Source organism: Peromyscus maniculatus, chromosome 8 (genome assembly GCF_049852395.1).
Source record: "Peromyscus maniculatus bairdii isolate BWxNUB_F1_BW_parent chromosome 8, HU_Pman_BW_mat_3.1, whole genome shotgun sequence".
Classification (NCBI taxonomy): domain Eukaryota; kingdom Metazoa; phylum Chordata; class Mammalia; order Rodentia; family Cricetidae; genus Peromyscus; species Peromyscus maniculatus.
In genome coordinates this window covers 72,616,979-72,638,929 of record NC_134859.1, presented here as the reverse complement: position 1 = coordinate 72,638,929, position 21,951 = coordinate 72,616,979, and the positions used below count along the sequence as shown (strand labels likewise).

General features: G+C 49.2%; 1 protein-coding gene and 1 long non-coding RNA gene across 11 annotated transcripts in view; one reads left to right on the top strand and one right to left on the bottom strand.

Annotated features, from left to right (window-relative positions):
* Positions 1-15,082, top strand: part of LOC107401976 (uncharacterized) — a 52,113-nt gene extending 37,031 nt beyond the window's left edge. The window contains exons 4-8 of one of the 3 annotated variants that reach the window (XR_013053068.1): positions 176-4,463; positions 5,056-5,198; positions 11,226-12,664; positions 13,587-13,781; positions 14,247-14,938. This is a non-coding gene — a long non-coding RNA (uncharacterized LOC107401976). Of the gene's footprint in view, positions 1-175; positions 4,464-5,055; positions 5,199-11,225; positions 12,665-13,586 lie in introns of all 3 variants that reach the window. The other 2 variants (XR_013053069.1, XR_013053067.1) reach the window with 2 other exon arrangements.
* The window catches only part of Bcas3 (BCAS3 microtubule associated cell migration factor), a 502,165-nt gene that overhangs the window by 30,711 nt on the left and 449,503 nt on the right, over positions 1-21,951 (bottom strand). The gene's annotated exons all lie outside the window — the stretch shown is intronic.

Below are 21,951 nucleotides of genomic sequence, written 5' to 3'. Positions count from 1 at the left end.
TTATAATATTAAATCTCTGTGTGGTTATTTGGGAGCAGCTGGCAGGACAGACCTGACCAGTGGTCCTGATGAAAAACTCCACCTACAACGTTATTTATAATAAATTGACTCATGTTAGAAGGGTAGGTAGGGTGAGAGGATACGATGATTTCATCTTTTCCTCTTAATTCTTTAGGTTGGTTCCCAAAAGAACTCCATTCACATGCTGCACAACAATGTTTTGGTCTACATAGAAGATGGTGGTCCACAGGCTGTGGTGGTGGCACACGCCTTTAATCCCAACACTCGGGAGGCAGAGCCAGGTGGATCTCTGTGAGTTTGAGGCCAGACTGGTCTACAGAGTGAGATCCAGAACAAGCACCAGAACAAGCACCAAAACAACACAGCAAAACCCTGTCTCAAAAAAAAAAAAAAAGAAAGAAAGAAAGAAAAGAAAAGAAAAAGAAAGGTGGTGGTCCATGAGTTAATGGAACTGCACAATTCATCATCAAGTGATATCACAACAATCCTCACAGTGCAATGCATCATGTACAGGTCTATTTGGATGTCAGCAAAAACACATCCATTATGCTTTCAGTCACACAGAAGTATGGTGCAAGCAGGGCATGGAAGCTCATGCCTATAGTACCAGCACTCAGGAGGCTGAAGCAGGAGGATTACTATGACTTGTTGACCAATCAAGGTTATAGAATAGACCCTGTCTCAAAAGAACAAAAAGAAGGCTGGGAGGGACATGCTCAAAGTATATTATATACATGTATAAAAATGTCCTTATGTAACCCAGTACCATGTACAATCAAGATGCAGCAAGGGGGTAAATTGTTAAAAACAGTACTCACAATTACGTGCAGTATAATACTTGGTAGTGATAATGAATGCTGTTACTACTTTATGTATCATTGCCACTTCAGAGAGCATATTCCTTTTACTTATTAAAAAAAGTTAACTGTAAAACCATGCTGGGTTCTGCATGCAGCAGACTCCATAGCTTGTGTTTACTGTATCTCTTAATTCCAAGAGACATCAGAGCTGCATGGCTGTAATCCCTGTACTTGAGAGGTTGAAACCAGAGGATCACTGTGAGTTCCAGGCCTGTCTGGACTACATAGCAAAATCCTGCCAGATCAAAAAAAAAAAAAGTGTGTGTGTGTGTAAGACAACATCAAGTGAGTAACTTGTATGTGCTATTTTGATTTGTACAAGTAGGCTTAGGGTGGTCATACAACAAATCACCAGATGATAGATACATTTTTCAGAACCTACCCATTCATTACATGACAGATGACTGTACAATCCACACCCACAGACAGATGTGCTACATAGCAAAGGGGCCCCGACTCCAGCTATCCGTTACGACACATATGCATGTATGTATAACATACATCTATTTCCACTCAGATTATTTAGTGATTTATGACAATCAGCAAACCATGTTAGTTCCATATGCAGACACTTGGCTGTGGGGCTTGGGCTATGGCCATTAGGTTGTTTTGAAAAGATCTGCTCTTCCAGCTTTGGAAGTGAACTAAGAAAAGAGAAAGGCAAACAAACAAACAAACTACCAGCATGGTAAAGAAACACCCGAGCTAATACTGACTGCCAAGAGACACTGACTGCCAGGTGTGATGGTGACGTCTTCCTGTTTTCCAAAGGCCCTTAGAACCACTGTGAGAGAGGACAAGTTGCTGGTCAGGGACTCATGGACCAGCCTGCCATGGATGGTCAATATATGGGGTGGGGCTGAATTAAACAACGGGACATTAACAGGGCATTGCTGAACAGTGATGGGGGCACTAAGCATTTCGTGGTGATTTAATACAAAGTGGTCACTAGGACACTGAGGCTACTTTTATAATGTGCCACATCGATGACAATGCACGTGTTAAAAGTTAGAATACAGGTTATGAATCAAGACGTTATAACCAGAACGCTCCCCGCCACTTTCCTTGTTACTCTAGGCAAGGCCATCTGTCCCTGTGGGTGTCACCATATCAAGTGTAAGGGAGTGACTCCCACCTAAGGGATTCCCATCGGCACTAATGGCGTCAATGTCACTGTCAATAATACGCCAACGGAGCATCGGTGAGATGATGTCTGAGCTAACTTAGGGTAATAGCTACCAAATCTCATTTCCTACAAACAGATAACACAACCAAGCAGCAGCAGCACAGCAGTCTTGTTTTTTAACAAATTAAAGGCACACGATAAGCAGAAGACCCAGGTTCAAATGGCAGTTCTTGTTACTTTCTCACTTTGTGACCTGAGGGAAGTCATTTCCCCAGTGGCGAGTGATTTGGTAACCTCCAGTGTCCCACATTCACCTTCCCAAACACACGTCCGGTTGCAGACTCCCAATGTGACCTTATTTAGAAATAGTCTTTGTGCCAGGGAGAGGGCTTGGTGGGCAAAACACTTGCCACACAAACGTAAAGATCTGAGCTTGGTTTGGGTTCCCAGAACCCACATATAAAGTTGCATGCCTTTGTAATCCCAGCACTCCTAGAGCAAGAAAAAGGAGCTGGAGACAGGAAAATGGCAGAAAGCTCATGGGTCAGGTAGTCTGGCTTATGCAGCAGCAAACTATGAAAGGCCCAATCTCCAACAGGATAGCAAGTGAGGGCTGAGAGCCGAGGTTGTCCTCTGACAAGTGTGCTGCAGCTTGTAACTGCTTACACTTACACACACACACACACACACACACACACACACACACACACACACCCTGACACCCCGACAGACAGACCCTCTGACCCACAGAATTAACAAGAAACAGGTGTAAGGAAGGGTCTCAAGATCACACTGGATTTAGGGCTGTTGTCATCGTAAGAGAAAGAGGGAAGTCACAGATATGGAGGGAGGGTGACCATAGAGACAGAGACAGAGGACACCGGCAGACCCCAGAAGCTAGAAGAGGCAAGGGAGAGTTCTCCTCTGGGACTTGGGAAGGAACATGACCCTGCAGATACACTGATTTTAAACTTCTGGCTTCTAGAAACGGAAGAGGATACATTTCTTGTGTGGTTTTGTTTTGTTTGTTCTGTTCTGTTCTTGAGACAGGGTTTCACTATGCAGCCCTGCTTGGTTTGGAACTTACTAGGTCAACCAGGCTGGTCTTGAACTCAGACACATACCTGCTTCTGGAACTAAAGAGCTGATGTGAATGACAGTTCAGCTAGCATAAGAATGAAGAAAGCAAAACGGTTGGAGGCCATTGTTTTGGACTGAGACCTTGCATTCGGCCCTCAAGAGACCAGAGCAAATCAAATGGAGTCACTCGTGAGAAACGGCACTGATTAAACTGACTGTAAGGAAGTGCACAGGTCTCAAAACAGACGAGCTTTTCCTGAAAACAGGACACTCCAGTCTATAATCAGTCAGTGCAATAATCCATAGGACCTTGAAAAAACAATCTTTTAATCCTTGAAGGAAAATAAAGGAACCTTTAGTAGCCCGATGGTCACCAACTGGCTCCCCCACCGGCTGTTTCCTTGCCCCACCTCACAAAATCCTCTGTTGTGACACCCCCCCTCAGGGGGAGGGGGTTATTGTTCCCATCTGTAAAAAGGAGATGCCTCCCTTCATAAATTGCAAGCAAAAGTCAATTAAACTTGTTTTTGTTGTTGTTTTTTGAGACAGGATTTTTTTGCCTAGCCCTGGCTGTCCTGGGACATCAATTAAACCTGTAACTAAACTTGTTATGATACTGTGTTTGGACAAGTAGCTTGTAAAATGGGTACAGGGCCCATATAGAAAACGACGTCATGGCTCTGTGAGTGGCTGCGTTGGGGGAGCACTCTGGAAAGCTGAGGAGGGACAGGGAGTATGGGGGCCCTCAGGTGAGAACAGTTCGAGGGACATTATCAAGGCAGGCAGCGGCCACATCAGCCTCTGGCCTGGGAATGATTTGCTGAGGATGTGTGAGGTGCACAGCAAAAGCCTTGGATGGGGAATCAGAGCACAAGGGTGGGCATGTGTACCCCACTTCACTGAGGATATCTCCTAGGGCTCCAGAGGGCAGGTAAAGAGGCTCAACTGAAGGTTACCTCTCCCACACCCGAGGGTGGGAGAGGAATTCCCACTCATTAACTCCTTTTTTGAGATGTGTCTCACTGCAGTCCTAGATGGCCGGGCGGGAATCAAGGCAGGCCCTGTGGCCTCAACCTCACAGAGACCCACCTGTCTCTGGCTCCTGAGGGCTAGGATTGAGTCGGCACCACTGCGCCCACAGCTCCCGACATTTTAAAACAGTGAACAAGGATGGACTGAGGCAGACCACGCTCACAAGGCTATCACGGGGAAGAGTTCCTAAGGGGGATTTGGCGATGTGTATTAAGACTAAAGCTATGTCCAAGCTTGGAGCTGAGACTGCCCCTTCTGGGAATGTACTCAAGGAACTGATCAGGAAGCCAAAAATCCTTCACGAATAAAGATTCTCACTGCCATTCTAACAGCCTTTCAAGAAGGTGTGTGTGAAGTCTATGATAAGTTATCACTCTGCGGTGGGTTATCAGACCGTCATGAAGAAATGATCTTAAAAGGGAAGATTTTTTTTGTGGGTGCTGGGGATTTGAACATAGGGCCTCATCTGTGCACCCTACGACTGAGCTATGCTCACCCTGTGCCCTGGGAATCCTTTATCTTATGTTAATTAATACTCAAGACAAAAGTACATAGTTGTGGAAAAACATTGCAAAGAACTTGGGACCAGGGCTGGAGAGATGGCTCAGGGGTTATGAGCACTGGCTGCTTTTCTAGAGGACACAGGTTCAATTCCCAGCACCTACGTGATGGTTCATAACTGTCTGTAACTCCAGTTTCAGGGGGTCTAATGCCCTCTTTTGCCTTCTGAGAGCACCTTTAATGCGCGCACGCGCACGCACACATACACACACACACACACACACACACGATTAGAAACAGATCGAATTAACAAATAATAAAAACTTAGGACAAATGTTAAACAGGATTGCCTCTGGGTAAGCTGGGTTGTAGGAGACACGTCTGCTATTTATTTTCTGCCATTTTACATGTAGTTCCTGTCGTTTCTGTAAGCAGGGAGAAAATGGTTGAAGAGAAAAATGGCTTGAGAACAGCATAGAGGCCGGGTCGGAGGCTGCTGAAGCATGTGAGGGAGGGCCTGGACCTGCTAAGGCGCCGCCCTGGCAGTCCTGCACAGCGCTCGACTCCGTGGGAGGCAGGTGAGCTCGAAGCTCCGAGGCTGACTCTTCTCCCAGTGGCCACGGCTGGCTGCACGCAATGTTGACTCACCCCTGTGTACACACATTATTTCTCTTTAAAGTGTGTCAGGAATGTGAACCAACTTGCATTGAAAAATGGCAGAAACTGTTCTATCTCTGTACAAATTCATATGCCAGTCAGAAAGGGCCAGAAGAACAAGTCTAGAAGGGATCTATTCGAGAAGTCCTCTACTTGTGTTCCCCTGGTCCAATCCTCTGGATAAACAGGGCCCAGCTACCAAGGAAACCTTCTTCGATGACCGGCCAGGAATGTCTGGACCCTTTATACATCGCTAGGTCACCAGGCAGAACCCCTGTGGTCTGCCTGTGGGTCGGAGACCAGTCATCACTACAGCCCCGATAGACAGCTCCCCCTGGCTCTACACTCAGACAGCCCTGGGCTGCAGAGAACAGGAGAGCTCTCCAAACCAGGCAGCTGCTGGCTTTTTCCCAGGCCGGAAGCAACGACCACTGTAGCTAGATCGCAAAGGCACCATTCCCTTGGGTATGCTCTGGTCTGCTGCTGAGCTGGAGGGCCAGTATCCACCGTGGCCCAGGTTCCTACATCGAGGCTTGGAGTGCTCTGCTACACAGATTCGGGAATCTAGCAACTCCATGGAGGGGAAACTTCACAGAACTGTATTCTCAGGATAGATAGCAAGCGCCCAAGCTGGTTTTTCTAGGACAGTCCGTATTGCCAAGAGTGAGGTCTGGGATCAGAGGGATATCAAGAAAGGAGAAGAAAGAACATTTGCGGAGCCAGTGTGGGACAGACACGGGTAGCTGCTTTATGTAGACATATCTCATTCAAAGGACCCCTACAATTCTGGTTGATGTTATAACTTCCAATTTATAGACCAAAGAACAGAGGCAGAGGGAGGCAGAAGATAATGTGAGGGTATGGTCAGGATTCTCTGACTCTGGGATCTCCCAGTGCCAAAGCCTGTACTTTCCCCAATGAGATTTGTGATCAGATTCAGTTTGGGTCAGACTGGAGCATTCCCACTAAAACACAAAATTTGTTTTTGACACACAGCCGCAGCGCCCAAGAGGGGGGTTATTTCCTCTTCTGCAGCAAGTGTCTCCACTGAACCAACCCCCTAGCCCTCTATTCCTGAGTTCGAAGGTGGCACTTTCAGCTGGGCAGTGGGGGTGGGATTTCTGTCCTCCACAGCAAAGCCAATGTGCAGTGCTCAGCTGAGAACTCCAAGGTCAAACTTGGGGCCAAGAAGCCTTGTTTCCATTACTCAACAAAGATGTTTCAAAAGTCATCAGTGCTGGGCCGGCAAGATGGCTCAGCAGGTTAAGGAGCTTGCTGCTAAGCCTGATAACCTGAGTTTAATGCCTGGGGCCCATAAGGTACCATAGTTGATCTCTGACCTCTAATATAAGCATACAGTGGCATCCACCCCCCACCATAAATCAAATGTAAGGAAAAAAAAAATCAGTGTTTATGACTTCTTCAGGTATGAAACCAATATCCACAGACACAAGTGGCTTGTCTTTGGGAGCATATTGGATGCTTGACCCTCTTCTCCGAGAACCCAGTTCCTCAGCTGAGGCGTCGCTGTTTCCTCAGCAGGCTGAGGTTGTCTGCAGGCCTGGCTTTGCAGGGCCCGGATGCTGCCTGACCTGAATGGGTTTCAAAGGCCTGGGAGGGACCATGGGCAAAGTGGCTCTCGCATCGGAGGGAAGGCTGTCTGCTCCTGGGAGCTTGTGGCAATGCTTGTGAAAGAAGAAAGGAACCTGTCCTGCAGGGAGGGGAAGGTATCTGTGCTGCTGAAGGTACTACAGTGGACTGCTGACTACACTACTCGGAACAGTTACCTACCTATAACACAGGCTTTACAAAATCCTGTTCTCAGCTAGGTGTGCTGGCGCATGCCTTTGATCCCAGCAGATGGATCTCTATGAGTTCGAGGCCAATATGCTCTACAAAGTGAGTTCCACGACATCCAGGACTATGTAGAGAGAGACCCTGTCTCAAAAAAACAAACAAAACTGGTCTGTTGCTCAGGCTGGCTTTGGAACTGCTGGGCTCAAGTGAACCTCCTGCCTCAGCCTCTCACATACTTAGGACTACAAACCAGCACCATTTCTGTCTGTAGTGGGGTCAGCTTTCCCCCACGTTTGCCACGGGAACCCATCAACGCGCTTACCTACTCTGAGTAAACAGAAGCACACCTAGGGCGAAGGATGCCATTTAGCTGGTAAAGTGCTTGCCTAGCACGAGTGAAGCCTTGAGACTGATCCCTGGCCCTTCAGAAACAGGGCTTGGTGGCACCTGGGATGCAGAGTGGGAGGACCAAGCATCCAAGGTCACCCTTGGTTACAGACGGAATTTGAGAGTTGGAGGCTAGTCTTGGCCAAAGAGCCTACTTCGGAACACACAAGCAAGCAAACAACAAGGGAAGCAGACTGAGTGGCGGAGGGCTTGGAGGAAGTCTGGTCTGGTCTGCTCTTCACACATGGAGCGCAGTACAGAAGGGCAGCTCCTTGCCTCTGAGACTGCAGAGGGGTGGTGTCGGGGCCCGTGCAGGGCAGCCACAGGCCGTGCTGTTTGCATAGAGGGGAGTTCCTGGGGTTAGGGTGACTGGGGCAGAGTGGGGGGCAGAGTGGGGAGGGGCCCTGGAGCTGGTGCTGCTCAGAACACCTCACACTTTCACATAATGACTTCACCTGGACTATGGGACTACAGCAGCTTCCTCCACAGACAGACCCTGCCGCTGACTCCATTTCACAGAAGAGCATACCAAGGTTCCGGGACCACCTGCGAGGCTCCCAGTAGCCACTTGGGGTGGGCAGAAGTTGGCTCACTGGGTAGACTGATGACTGACACGTACTTGCTGGGGACCCTTGTCTTACAGGGACTTCTCCAAAAGCCTCACCTCTTGATCTCGTCACCTATGGGCGTGGCGTGGGGCTCAGCCCGGGATTTCTTGAACTGATCACATAAGCTGTGTCCCAGGCTCTTCCACACCTGAAACCAGCCAGTGCCTGGGAACTGTCATTTCCTGTCTCGACATGTCAAAGCTTTCTGGCTGGTCACGCTGACTCAGCTATCCGGGCATGGAAGCCAGGGAGGGTGTAGGGAAAAGTTGAGAAGCTTCAGGAACACACGGGGTGAGCAGTGAGGCATGGAAGCCGTAACAATGACAACAATACTCTGCTGCACCCTCAAAGCTGTGACCTTCACAGAGAACTTTCCCAGGCCTGTATGCCCTTAGTTCTCACAGCACCCAGGGGAGAGGGACAAGGAAACTGCCACCGGTTCTCACCTCATGCCTAGGGGAGCTCAGGGACGCTTAGGGTGAGGCAGGGCCTAGCTTGGAGAAACCCGGTCTTGGGCCGTACTCTGTTACTACTCAGCGTGTGGTCCGGCCTCTGCGGAGGGAGCTGTGGTGCGTGGCAGTTGGTTAGACAAATTTCAAGGCAGACATAGAGGCGATTATCTGTAATTCTAGCAGTAAGAAGCAGAAATGCAGGACGATCACGTGTTTGAGGCCAGCCTGGGCTACAAAGTGAGATCCTAGGTTCACAAAAACCTTGGTGTTGGGGAGGGGAGAACCACTTCAGATCCTACCCAGGTTTCCTGCACATGAATTGCATCTCATAAGATCTGGACAGAGCCTGGGCATGTAGCTTAGGGGGGTGCTTGCCTACATGCACCAAGTCCTGTGGTTTAAGTCCCAGCACCACATAAACTGGGTGTGGTGGCACAAACATGTAATCCTAGCACTTGGGGGGTAGAGGCAGGAGGATCACAAGTCCATGGTCATCCTTGGCTATGTGGTGATTTTGAGGCCAACCTGGGCTACATGAGACCCTGTCTTCAAAAAACTACAAATACCTCCAGGACAACCAGTACATACTAAAGCTGGAAGGTCCCGGCTTATCCCACCATAGCCTGTCTTCTCCTAAAGCATTTACTAGCTGTTGGTCTTTTATAGAGTCTAGCTGGTTCTCAGTACTCTTACAACAAGACACTTGAGGCCCAGGCTGGGGATGGGACATGGCCTGTGACAGATCAGGACAGGCACGTTTGTCTTGAAAGCAGACCTGGGTCCATCACACTGGCTTAGTTACCCAGTTGACATTCAGTGAGCCTCCCTCCAGCAGCATGCTATGGGCCTGTCCCCTTGGTCCCATCCAGCCTCAGTGTTGAATCTTAACCCAAGTTTTGTAGACCTGAATGAACATTCTCTTTAGGTAAGCTAGGGAACGTCCAGCCTTGTGCTTCTGTATCGGCCTCGGATAGGAGGGTAGGGTGTCTGTGCACCCACACAGGGCGAGCCAAGGCTCTTGTCATCTCTATTCCCTCCCTCCCAAGCCTCCTTGCTTAGAGGGGAGACCTTGCTAACCCCAGCTTTAACACTGCACAAGCCAGTTGAGGGGCCTCATAAAAAGCTCACTTCATTAGTAAGTGTGAAAAATGCCCAGTCCACTATGTGAACCTGGTTATGATTTCCCCTTGGCCCATTGGCCTCACTGTGTGCCAAGTCTGACATCTGTGGGTGAAGAGATTCCTAGGCCAGAGCCTGGTCCAGCCCCCACCCCACCCCAGCTGCTTCCCCTCACTTCTACTCCATGGAGGCCAATCAGGATGTTATTCATTTCCCTCTCTAAGAGGCCAGTTCAAAAAGGCCAGGAGAGCCCCCCTCTTCCCCCTTCCTTGTTAAAAAAATGCCAGTTCCTCCCATGAGGAGGAAGCAACATATTTTGTTTCTGCTCCATCTAGGCAAAGATCAGATTTATAGTCAGCCCAGAAGGACTGCTAGTGCGTGTAGCTACCTAGCTATCGTTTTATCTCTGGACCAGAGGTATGCCATGGTCTAGAGGAAGAACAGATTCATCCATAAGGAGAGGGGCACCAAGGCATCCCAGGAGGGGCCTGGAGGTCTCATGTTATTGCATCAGACACAGACCTGCCATCTAGCCTTGAATTAGGGGGAACAGCTGGGCAAAGGAATTAACTTCTCCCTATATTTTATTTGAGTTTAGAAATGCCTTGAGGGTTGAAAAGCTACTAAAATAGTTTCCTGCTGTCCCTCAGCCTGCTGGGAGAGAAGTATGTAAAAGTAGTGTCTTGTAGAAATACCTGCCCCATGGCTCAATGGGCTGCTACCTCACCCCAACCTTCCTGGGCCAGCCATTAACTTCTTCCAGGCAGCTTAGGAGGCCTGGATGGCACCAGCATTGGAGTCCTCTGACACAGGAGGTGTCCCTGTTCTCGGGGTGCAGAATGGGGGAACATCCCCTTTCCACCCAGCCCTGCCTTTGGAGCCTGCTCTCGGGGCTGATGGCAGCTGCTTGGATCCTCTGAATCTGGCTGGAACTGCTTCTCTTCACTAGGCACCATCTTAGACGTTGCTTTCGAAGCCACTGTGTGTGGAGGCGGGCCCTCTGGGGAGATGAGTGATAAGGCCACAGACTTGCTGCTGTGCAGAGGCCTCAGTCAGGCCAGGAGTGAAAAGTAGAGGGCTAAGTCCAGCTCCGCCGTGTCCTAGCGTGAGACTTGGTGCAGACAAGCTTTCTCTGCTGTGCAAGCTGACCAATGTTGCTAGTTATTCCTAAGTCGAAATCATGCTAAGATTCAAATGCAAGTGTATGCTGCAGAACCTTCGAGATTATCGTGCATTATCAGAATGTAGCAGACTGGTTTTACTTCCAGAAGCTGGGTGGCCTTTAGTTGGTACCTCTGTCCTCTACTCCAGACCCTCTAATACACAAGGAACACGCCCAGCTGCTCCTGCCTGAGTTTTCTATTCAGTAGGTTCAGTTTCCCTGATTTTTTAAACTAAATAAAATTTATGCCTCTCTGCATCTTGGAAGAACAAGCTTCCAATGCCAGTTGTTTGGAATGCATTATTTATCCCAACTATTAAAATCATATATATAGCAGTATATGAATTTCACAAATTATAGTTTCACAACAGGGCACAGGTCTTTAAAACTCTTTGTTTGTTTACCTGTTTTTATCTATTTTAGGTGGCACCTCGCTCTGCAGGCCAGGCTGCTCCAGAACCCACTTTGGAGCCCAGATTGCCTGCAAAGATCCTCAGTCTTTGCCTTTGGAGCACTAAGATGACAGATGTGAGTCAGCTCTCTGAAACATCTCCACGCCAAGTAAAGACAAAGGCTTCATTTACACGTGAGTCCTGAGAGTGTATGCATAAGGCATACTTCAGGAACTCCACCACTGGGGACACCGAGCACATCAGGCCTCAAACATGTAAACAAACTGAGTCTGGGCTTTCCATGGCAACAAGCCCAAAATGGCCTTTGTCTACATATGGAACTTCTTCTGTACTTCTTTAATAGTTAGCTTTTAAACACGTGCCGCCTTGTTTTTGAAAGGCTGGATTATGTTCAGGTCTGCTAATCACGAGACAGAGTGGGCAAGCAGACTGTCTACACCAGAGGGCAGCGAGGGGCGCCAGCCTGAACACTGTCACAGAGGTAGAGCTGGGCCAGGCAGAAAGTGTGGGATCTCTGCTGCACCCCTGAATATCTCATCGCTCTGAAATTCTCCTGTAGGTTAGCAGCTTAGGATGTCCACCTTTGGGTGTCCCATAAGTACAGTGGTTCAGGCCATGAGAACTCTCCAAAACTTGGAAGGGATCCAACATTGCAGAGGTCAGGATGGAGAGCAAGAGTGACCTCTGTGGTCAGTAGGAACCCCTAGGTTATTGTAAAATGGCCTCGGGTCCAGGGCATCTTTCCTAGACCTCCCTAAAGAGAAAAGCCAAGCCAGGCATGGTGGTGTACGTCTGTAATCACAGAACTTGGGAGTTGGAGGCAGGAGGATCAGGTCTACAAGGTGATCCTCAGATACACAGTGAACATGAGGTCATCCTGGGTTAAACAACAGTTGATACCACAGAAACAAAAAAGATAGAAAAAAAATCCGAGGTTAGAAAAGTCTGTGAGTGCCCTTCTACATCATGGCAGCATGGGTGGCACAATGGAGTCCCTTGGGCAGTTGGATACTATAAAGAAAAGCAGTCTTTGGGGAACCACAGACGACCCACATTTCCTCTGCACCCTCTGGTTCTCCTCTCCTCTCTCGATACCCTCAGACCTCTCTGAAGGCTTTGCTTCAGCCCATCTACAACAGAAACTTTGTGCTTCTAAGGGACCCACACTTGTGTGGTTAATACTATCAACTAGGAAACATCTGGAATCCCCTAGAAGACAAATTCTGGACATGTCTGTGAAGGAGTTTCTAGCTTGATCACGGAGGTGAGAAGACCTCCCTCAACTGTGGTGGCGTCATTCCATGGGCTGGAATCCCAGAATTAGTGAAAAGAAAAAAGTGAGTTAAAGGCCTCTCTTCACCTCTCTGCTTCCTGACTGTGGACACGATGTGACCAGCTGCTTCCTGCTCCTGCCTCCATGATTTTCCTACTGTGATGGACCCTGGATCTGTGAGTCGAAATAACCTCTTTCCTTCAGTTGACTGACTCTGCCAGGCATTTTGTCTCCCCAGTAAGAAAAGCAATTAATAAAGATCTCTCTCTTTTTTCCATGCATACTTTCCCTGGGTGAGCTCCCCAACTCCAATTATGATAGCAACCACCTCCATGTAAGAAACATCTCAAACTGTCTCTCATGAGCTTCTCTCCTGGGCTCCAAATGCATCCCCCCCTCCAGGAGCAAATGCCTTCACATGAATGCCCATGGGCACTTCCAACCCAGCGGTCCCAGAGCAATTTCACTCTCATATTCCTGCCCTAGGTGGCTGTTAGCATTCTCCTCACAGTCCCCCAGGCCTTGTCCCTTTCTGCCATCTGTGTGGTCAGTAAGGCTTTGGCTCTTACCTTTTAGACTCTTAAGTCTCTCTCTTGCTCTCAGAGCCCTAGCCTTAGACACTGTCCCTCACTGGGATCATGCCAATGAGCCTCCCTGCTGCATTAATGTGGCTTCCCTTCAATCTTATTCTTTACCCCCGCCCCTAACCTTCTCTATGATGCAGAGCTGAACACTTCCCGGAACAACTGCCTCCTGGCCCTACCAGCTCTCCAGACTCTACCCCTCAACCCACCCCGAATCTGGAATGTTCTTCCTCGACCAAGTCCTATTCATTCTTGCTAATGTGGATGAACTGGGGAAGCTTCCCACTTCCAGGTCTGATATAGGCTTCCACCCGCCACCTAGTACCATCGCCCCCCCCACTTTCCACTTCGTACTGTGGCTGAGTCCCAGGTGCTGACTAGGACACTGATGAGGATTTTCATAGAAGTCACAGATTAGGAATAAGAGCGAGAGCCATAAAATAGTTTGTCTCATCCTTCCCAGGAGATTAGGAGTCCCTGAAGGGCAACATCTGTTCTTTCTTTTTTTTTTTAGGACTCTGTCTCCCATGCACAGCTTTGGTTCCTGGCAGTTGTCAGAAAGAAGGCAAGGAAGAAACCCTGAAGAACAGTAAGAACGCCATGTTGTCAGGATCCAAATATTAGCATCTGAAGAACAGTCTTATGGAGAAGGAAGCAGCTTCTTTTTTGTGAGCCCAGGCAGCACACAGAGTGAGCAGACTATGAGCAGGTGTGTCTCAGATCTGTGAGGGGTGGTGCCACGCAGCCGCCTCCTGCAGCTTCGAGACTCATTCTGAGCGCGCAGCTCCTCTGGGAAGCCTTCCTGGGGGCAGCTGCTCCCACCTGCCAGCATGCTCCTACCACTGCCCTGCCCTCTCCATGGCATGTGGGGGTTTCAGGGAAGCGATCCACTTGACCTGAGTTCTGCAGAGCCTTGCAGACGCATGCCAGGAAATGGTGGTGACGGCTGGCCTTTGAGGTCCCTGTTCTGTCACTTACAAATCCCACAACCTGGACAAGTTCTTTACCTTTCTGGACTCGCTTTTGTCATCTATAAAATGGGAATAACAAAATATACTAGAGCTTGAATGCATGGGTTCAGAAAAATATCTGGACTTCTTTTTTGAGCTTCTTTGAGCTTCTGCCCACCCCACCCTGGGTTTCCACAGTGACCTGTGACACCCCTCTCTTTCAGGTCTGGGCATTTCAGACAGTGTTCTCCACAAGCATTAGACAGAACTTTTCTCCCTGGCTTTTCAATTACACTAAAATGACCCATCAGTCAAAGTACTTGCTTCTCCAAGGGAATACAAATGCTCTGTGAATTACATCACCTCTTCCTGAGGGATAATCTGCCAATTGGGAAAGAAGCTCAGAACTCACGACATCTACAAGGGACCAGCACTACTTCCTGTCCTTGCCACTGGCCTGTATAGACTGTCTAAGTCAGTCCCTGACTTGAGTGGGGATTGTGGTACCTACAGCACTGTTACCTTTTCAACCAGCCCTGACAACTGCCAAGAAAGTGTGATGCTCAGATGCAAGATTAAACTCCGCCTCAACTGGTGAGAGGCTCAGAGGATAAAGGCATTTGCTGCCGAGGCTGACGCCCTGAGTTCGATCCCTGGGACTTGCCTGGTGGAAAGAAAGAACTGACTCCTACAGGTTATCCTCCGACCTTCCACACAATGTGTTGCGGCGCACATGCCTGTGTGCAGGTACACCTACCTGCACATATACACGCAATAAATAAAATGCAATAAAAATGAAAATAAACTTGGCCTTGAAGCTCACCACCCTCTACACACCATGGGGTTCACCTTTACCCCAGCAAGCCATTTGCCTGGATCTTGACTTGGTGCAATTGGCACACCTAGTTGTTTTAAGCTTAGAAACCCCACATTTTCATTATGGAACTTCCTATTTGCTTATTTCTGTCACTTCCTTATTCTTATTAATGATACTGTTTGATCTCACTGAACCCGCCAGCTCCTAGAGCCCTCCTCACTCAATCCATTGGCTTCTTCCTTAGACAAATTTTCACTGTCTCCGCTGGCTAGTTTTATGTCAACTTGACACAAGCTAGAGTCTCTGGAGAAGAAGGAGCCTTAATTGAGAAAATTTCTCCATAAGATTGGGCTGTAGGCCAGCCTGTAGGGCATTTTCATTAGTGACTGATGGGGGCAGGCCTGGCCCACGGCCCCACCCCTGGGCAGGTGTCCTGAGTTCTATAAGAAAGCAGGCTGGGCAAGCCATGGGAAGAAGCCAGTAAGCAGCACTCCTCCATAGCCTCTGCATCAGCTCCTGCCTCCAGGTTCCTGCCCTGTTTGAGTTCCTGTCCTGACTTCTTCATTGATGAGCAGTGATATAAAAGTGTAGTAAGCCAAATAATCCCTTTCCTCCGCAAGTTGCTTTGGTCATGGAATTTTCAACAGAGCAATAGTATAACCCTAACTCAGACACTGTCTGTCCCAGCATTCAGGCCTCACAGACAAAACCAGAACCGAGCCGTTGCATCCTCCTTGTGTGTCGGCCATGCCTGGGATGTGCCATCCCACCACAGAATCCCACTGCTCTGTTCCAGGGGGTGGGGCTCTGATGGAGAAAGGCACACACTCGGGTCAACTAGCACCATGAGAAATTTATCAGCTGGACCCTGCTTGCTCCCAACCTTTATTTAGTCTTTCCATTTGTTTCTGGTCAGTTCCCTCCTGTATTTCCCCCCTCTTCTCAAGCCCCCCAAACCTGTCACTACTCTCTCCTCATTCTTGGCAGATGACCTACCAACTAACTGCCTCTGGGATTTCTTTTCTAGTCCTTTCTTTTAAAGATTCAGAAGTCTGTGCATCTTAAAAGCAACTCGGTGTAGGAGTGACAAACGCAGCACACAGCCCCCGAAGAATCTCCCGGCAACCAACTGGGCATGGCAGAGTCGCCTCCGATGAGGGAAAGAGGTGGGGGAAGGAGGCTGGGCACCAGAGGGCTGCTCCGCCCGCCTCTTCTTCCCACTGAACATGCTCTGCAGAGGTCTGGAGTTTGCCCTTGTCACTTCCGTTCTGCATCAAATATCTCAGGGACCGTGGGAGGCCAGGTGGTGTCCTAAGATGGCGACAATAATGACAGCAGGCAAGCCCCCGCCCCAGGCAGAAGGTTCATAATCCAGTTCACTCTGTGTCTCCTCAGGGTAGATTAGGGATAGAGTAGCCACGGCCTCTGGAAGGGTGTGCGTGTTCAGTTAATGATCAGAAAATACACACCCGGGTAGCAAACAAGGGACTGGGGTGACAGCTCATCTTTGGCATGGCCACTCACTTCCTTGGTGACATGGGCCCTGAAACTGCAAGGCTCCTCGGTCTCACTCCTTCTCTTTTGGTAAGCCCCTGATACACTGTGCTTCCTTCTACCCTGGGAACTTAAAGGCCCTCCCAGCTCTTCTTTTGATCATAGGTCAAGAGTCTCTTCTGGGAGGCCGTCTCTGACCTCTCCTGGGTTAGGTCAGTGTGCATGGCAGCACATTCCGTTGGTCCCATTGGCTTACTATCTCTTCTAGAACATCAACCCCATGAGCAAAGATCTCACCTGCTTTGTTCTCTGCATTATCCCCAAACTTAGCACCTACTGCCTTTAATACTGGTCTCCACATGTCAACATAGCAGTCATACCCAGGCACAGTGAAGACACAAGCGAGCCTGAGAGGGTCCCAGAGTCACCCTCTACAGGTGTCACATGCACAGATCCAGCTCTCAGCACAGGGGCTTGAAGGAAGAAGCAACTGGTAAGAAGTTGGCTTTTGGGAGCATCCGAGGATGATCAGGGCAGGTGAATGCAGAGGAGGCTTCTTTGTCTTTCTCCATATGAGCACTACTAGGCTTCCTTACTAAAGGGGCTCCTTGTGAGGGACCCCTAGGCATCACTGAAGAACTCATTTGGACTGGAGCTTTGGGCCAATGCCCAGTTCCCTCTACCTGCCCCCCAGGCTTGCCGCTCAAGTCATCAGGATCTTCTTGACACACACACTTCAACTGGCCAACTGCACCTGAGTCTGTATCCAGTCTGACATCAGCACCCAGGCACCCCACAGAGTCCCAGACCCTGTGGAAGGAGAAAGTGGGGGTGGAGCAGCCTGGAGAGGTGCTCACCGAGGAGGCTGAGCTGAACACAGACACTGACACAGATCCACTGCTCTCTCTAGGCGGAGTGCCCAACTGGCACTGCTTTTAGAGGAATTAAGCAGCTTTTGACTTAGACAGAGGATAATCACAAGTTCCTGGAGGATAATGTCGAGAAGGGAATCTGTCAGGAGAGACATCTGACCACACTCAGAGCCAGGAGGAGACCAGAAGTGGAATGCCAGTGCTCTCGTATCCATGTGTTGGGCACAACCACTGTGCTAACACTCTATTTTGTTTTCATTTTGTAGCCCAGGCTAGCCTTAAACTCCTGGTGATCCTCCTGCCTCAGCCCTAAAGTGCTGGGATTGCAGGCATGAGCTACCATACTTGGCTTTAACCAGTACTTCTTGCATGCAATAATTGCTATTATTAACTATTACTATAATAGCAGTACAATGAACTGAGACAGGACCTTGCCCAGTGTTCTATCACTGAGATACACCTCAAGGCCCCTCAACCTGTACTTCTCAAGTGGGGCTATCTATCAGCCAGTGAGCTTTTCTAATTTTTGTTTTGTTTTGTGTTTTGAGACAGGGTGTTGCTATGTAGCTCAGGCTTGCCTTGATTTTGTAATCCCTCTGTCTCAGCCTTTTAAGAACTGGGATTATAATAAGTGTGAACTTCCATATCCAGGGAGCTTTTCATATATACAGCCTAGAATTTCTCAGGTTTAAGATTGGGGCTCTGGCACCCAGCTTTGTGAATGGTTCAGTGGGTGCTTCTGGCACCTGAAACCATGCCTAGATCTCATGCCTGTCCAACTTGGCATCTCTGCCTGGTTCATTAGCACAGAGGGAGCAGGGGCAATCCTGTGAAAGTCTACCAGAGGCCATCATGGCACCTTATACAACCGGGGGGGGGGGGGGGGGGGAGGTTCAATAGAAGGGCACATTCTGTTGTTCCAGGTGGCATTTTCTAGAGACATTACCATCCCTACCCTGTATGGCACTGGCCCTGGTCAGTGTGCCCAGGAAGGATCACAGGCCATCTTGGTCTACACAGTGACCTCCAAGACAACCAAGGCTTCATAGAGAGACCCTGTCTCCAATCAATCAAATAACAAACAATAAATAAAGAACTTTAAAAAAATGGTTGTCCAATCCTCTATGAAAGTGAAAAAAATCATCTTTGAAAGTGAGGGTCCGTTTATGGACTTTGGGAACTTCAGAAATAGCCATGGAATATCCAGGTGGTTGAGAGACAACAGAGAATGGGCCGGATGACCACTATTTGAGTCTGTCTTGAAGGCTCGAGATAAGATTAAACAAAAGAAAACAAAAAAACAAAATAAAAAAGATATCTCAGACTAGCCTCCCTATGTGGCTAAGAGTGACCTTGAACTTCTGATCTTCCTGTCTCCACCTCCCAAGTACAGATGCACCATCATGCTCCACATCTGGTTTATGCAGGGCTTCGTACATGCAAAGTGAGCAAGCCCTCCCTCTACTAAGGGAACTGTAACCCCGGCCGTAAGAACTCCTCCTCATTCCCTGCCTCAGGGCTGGGACTTCAGGTTAGGGCCTCACACATGCCAGGCGAGCGCTCTACCACTGTGCTATAGCCCTGGTCACCGACAATGCTTTTTAATTGTAACTTCAGGTCGGTGTGCTTTTTAATCTATTGGGGTGAAGAACCTTCTGAGGGAAGGCAGGCTGTTTGAAACACTGGACTTGGAGTCAGAAGATCTGGATACATCCCCAGATCTGTGTTCTGTGTGAGTAACGGACCTGCCCAGGCCTCAATGTCCAGTGGCGAAGTGACCTTAGGTTCCCACTCCAAGAGCTGCTAAGAGTCAAGTGAGACAGACAGCGCATGTGGACCTACTCTATGCAGACCCTCAGAGGACATTACCTGCCTGCCAGCCCCTTCATGAGGTGGCTGATTTTACCTCCCAGCCCTCAAGCTCTGCAGTGTGGCTCCAAAGCCCCCAACCTTGACCCTCGTGTGTAAGATTACAGCAGCTCTTGCCACTCCTCGTCAGAGTCCATTCCTGGGCTTGCCCACTCCCCCTCGCCATCCCTTACTGACTTGAGCCCCTGCTTCCCGGCCCTCTTAACAGTGCTACAGCGCTAACTCACCCTGTCTGTCACACAGCGATCCTGTCACACGGCCGATCCCGCCAGCGGCCGAGCCTCTCAGATCCCAAACCTCCTCGCTCCCTGTGTTCTCCTTTCCCTCTCCACTCTGCACACCAGGCCTGTGACTGCAATTAACAGTAACTTCGGGCACTGCCGGTTCTCAGTGTCCCAGACCCCGCTGGCCACCACCGCCTGCTTTTCTGGTTCTCTGCCCTCAGGACACTGATCCTAACCAGTCTCAAGCCTCACTATAGTCTACAATCCGCGGGTGCTGCCAGCTGTTCCCTGTCCCTACCCCATGTCCTCTCTTGCCTCCACAGCAGTTGTTTTAACCAGTCCCTTATAGTCCTCTCGGCCCTGCACCCCTGTACGAACCCCTGTAGGAACCCCTGTACGAACCCCTGTATGTGCCTAGTGAAAGCACAGCTTGTTCAAATTCAACTCTTCACCTGCTCACTTGTTCCTGGCCAGCCACTCACAGCTCGGAGGAAGCCACCAGACTCGTTGGTCTTAGATGAGCGCTCACCAGCTTACAGTGACCTCTGGGCTGCCCACTCACTGGATTTCCCCAAGCACCTGCTTCCTATTGTCTCTGTACCTTTCTCACTTCCAGCTGGGGACGTCGTCGATTCTGACCTCACCAGGAAAAGAAAGCGATGAGGAGGGAGGGGACGATCTGGAGCCTGCCCCCAGTACTGGGCCCCTTTCTCCCTTCTCGCGGACCTCCCCATTGACGGACGGCACTATGATCCACCCACTGTATCTATCCCATCAATCCACCCATCAATATACTAGTTTTTCCCCATTAATAAACAGAAAGAAACTCCATGAAAGAGAAGTCTGTCCTTGCTGTCCACGAATTCTTTCCCTCTTTCTCTCTTTGAATCCATTCCAAGCAGGTTTCTGCCTCCACCTCTCTTGACTCCGCTCTTCCAAAGTTAATGATTGCTGTTATGAAATCCCCTGCAGTTTCTCACCTGATTGGGTCTATAAGCAGATCAGGTGCGCATTGAGGAGTATACGCCTCTTCTCACTAGGCTTCCAGGACTCCATATTTCCCTGCTATGCCTTCCCTCCCTCCTCCTGTTGGTACAGCATCCTCTGCCTGTTCCTTCAGTATGCGTCCCCTTTATCACCTGTCATCTGTCTCCTCTTGGTAGCACATGCTATTCTCAGGTGACCCTCCATTCAAGTGCTAAAGAGGACAGATCTCTGCTTCTAAGATTAGTCAAAACTGGGTATGTGCAGAGAGGTATGGTCAGAGACACCAATCTCTAAGTGTCAAGATTTCCAAGTTTCCACGTCAAGCTTTCGACTGGTCAAGAGAGTATCAGGAATGGAGCTCTGTGAGCAGAGCCCAATGGTACACAGACACACGTGAAAATATAAAGAAACCAAGTGTTTCATAATAACTAAAGACAAAGGAGTAGGGTGCCAAGGACTGGGATCCTTCAGGACCCCCCACCCCACCCCATCTTTACTTCTCCATGATGTGAGCCAGTGCTTGCCTCTCCTCACTGAGCCCAAGCCCTTCCTCCACCAGCAGGCTAGGGTACCCTAGAAATGGAGGACAGGTAGACACCAGGAGAGCAGCGGTAAGGCAGCCCAGGGGCACAGGGCTAACTGCCACCGCTGGAGCCTGGGCTCAGGCCATGCACTATGGATGACTGCCTTTGCAAGGCCCTCAGAGCAACTGCACCAGGGGACGGCTTCCAGACGGCCAGGAGACGGAGTCCAAAAGAACACAAGGAAATGGAAGAGTCAGACCAGGGTTTTCAACTTTCTGTTTTGAGATCAAGATGTTAGACTTTGGTTGAGAAATGGGGTGTGAGGAGGAATGTGAGTAGCCCTGAGGAGAGGGACAGAGGTTTGTTCTTTTGTTAAGAGCCCCAGTCAGGCTTCCCATTTTGGAGACTGATAATAGTACACAACTTGTCAGTGTCACAGAGTAAAAACGCACCCTTCCTAGGAAAAGAAAAAGCCATTAGTCAGGGTGAGGTGCTAAGCTTCCACACAGGCCCCCTTTGCCAGGTCTATGGTGATGGTGGCCTCCCACTCTGGGAAGAGCCTTCTCCTTCAGCCTGGGTGGAGTCAGCTCTGCAAGCTCGACCTCCACTCAGCCAACATTGCTAGAGAAACATCTGCTACCCCTAACCTTTCTCCTTCCCCAAAGAAATGATTAAAAAGTTAAAGAAACACTTCCATATGGAAGACTCCAATCCCACCAGGTCACCACAAGATACTTCAAACACAATAAAACAGGAAGAGCTAAAACACACACACACACACACACACACACACACACACACACACACACACACAACTTCATAGAACCCACACGATCTTTTATGGAAGAAGAAGAAAAGCCTGGCTAACTTTACACAGTTCAGAACACCATTTGGCAGTTAAGTATGTCCTTAATCTGCCCAATTTGCTTATTACAGTCAAGGTTTAGAAGAAGAGCAGTGGCCAAAAATGCTGCAATAACCTCTATTCCTAAAGTAAACTTACAAAGTGAATTAACTTGTTCGGCTGAAGTACTTCAAAGTTGAAAGTGTTCGTGTCCCCCTCCTGAGCCTGCCCTGGGAAAGACTTTAACATTGTTAAGCCCTTGAGTGGATTGATGGGTATTCATCCAACGTCCACCGAC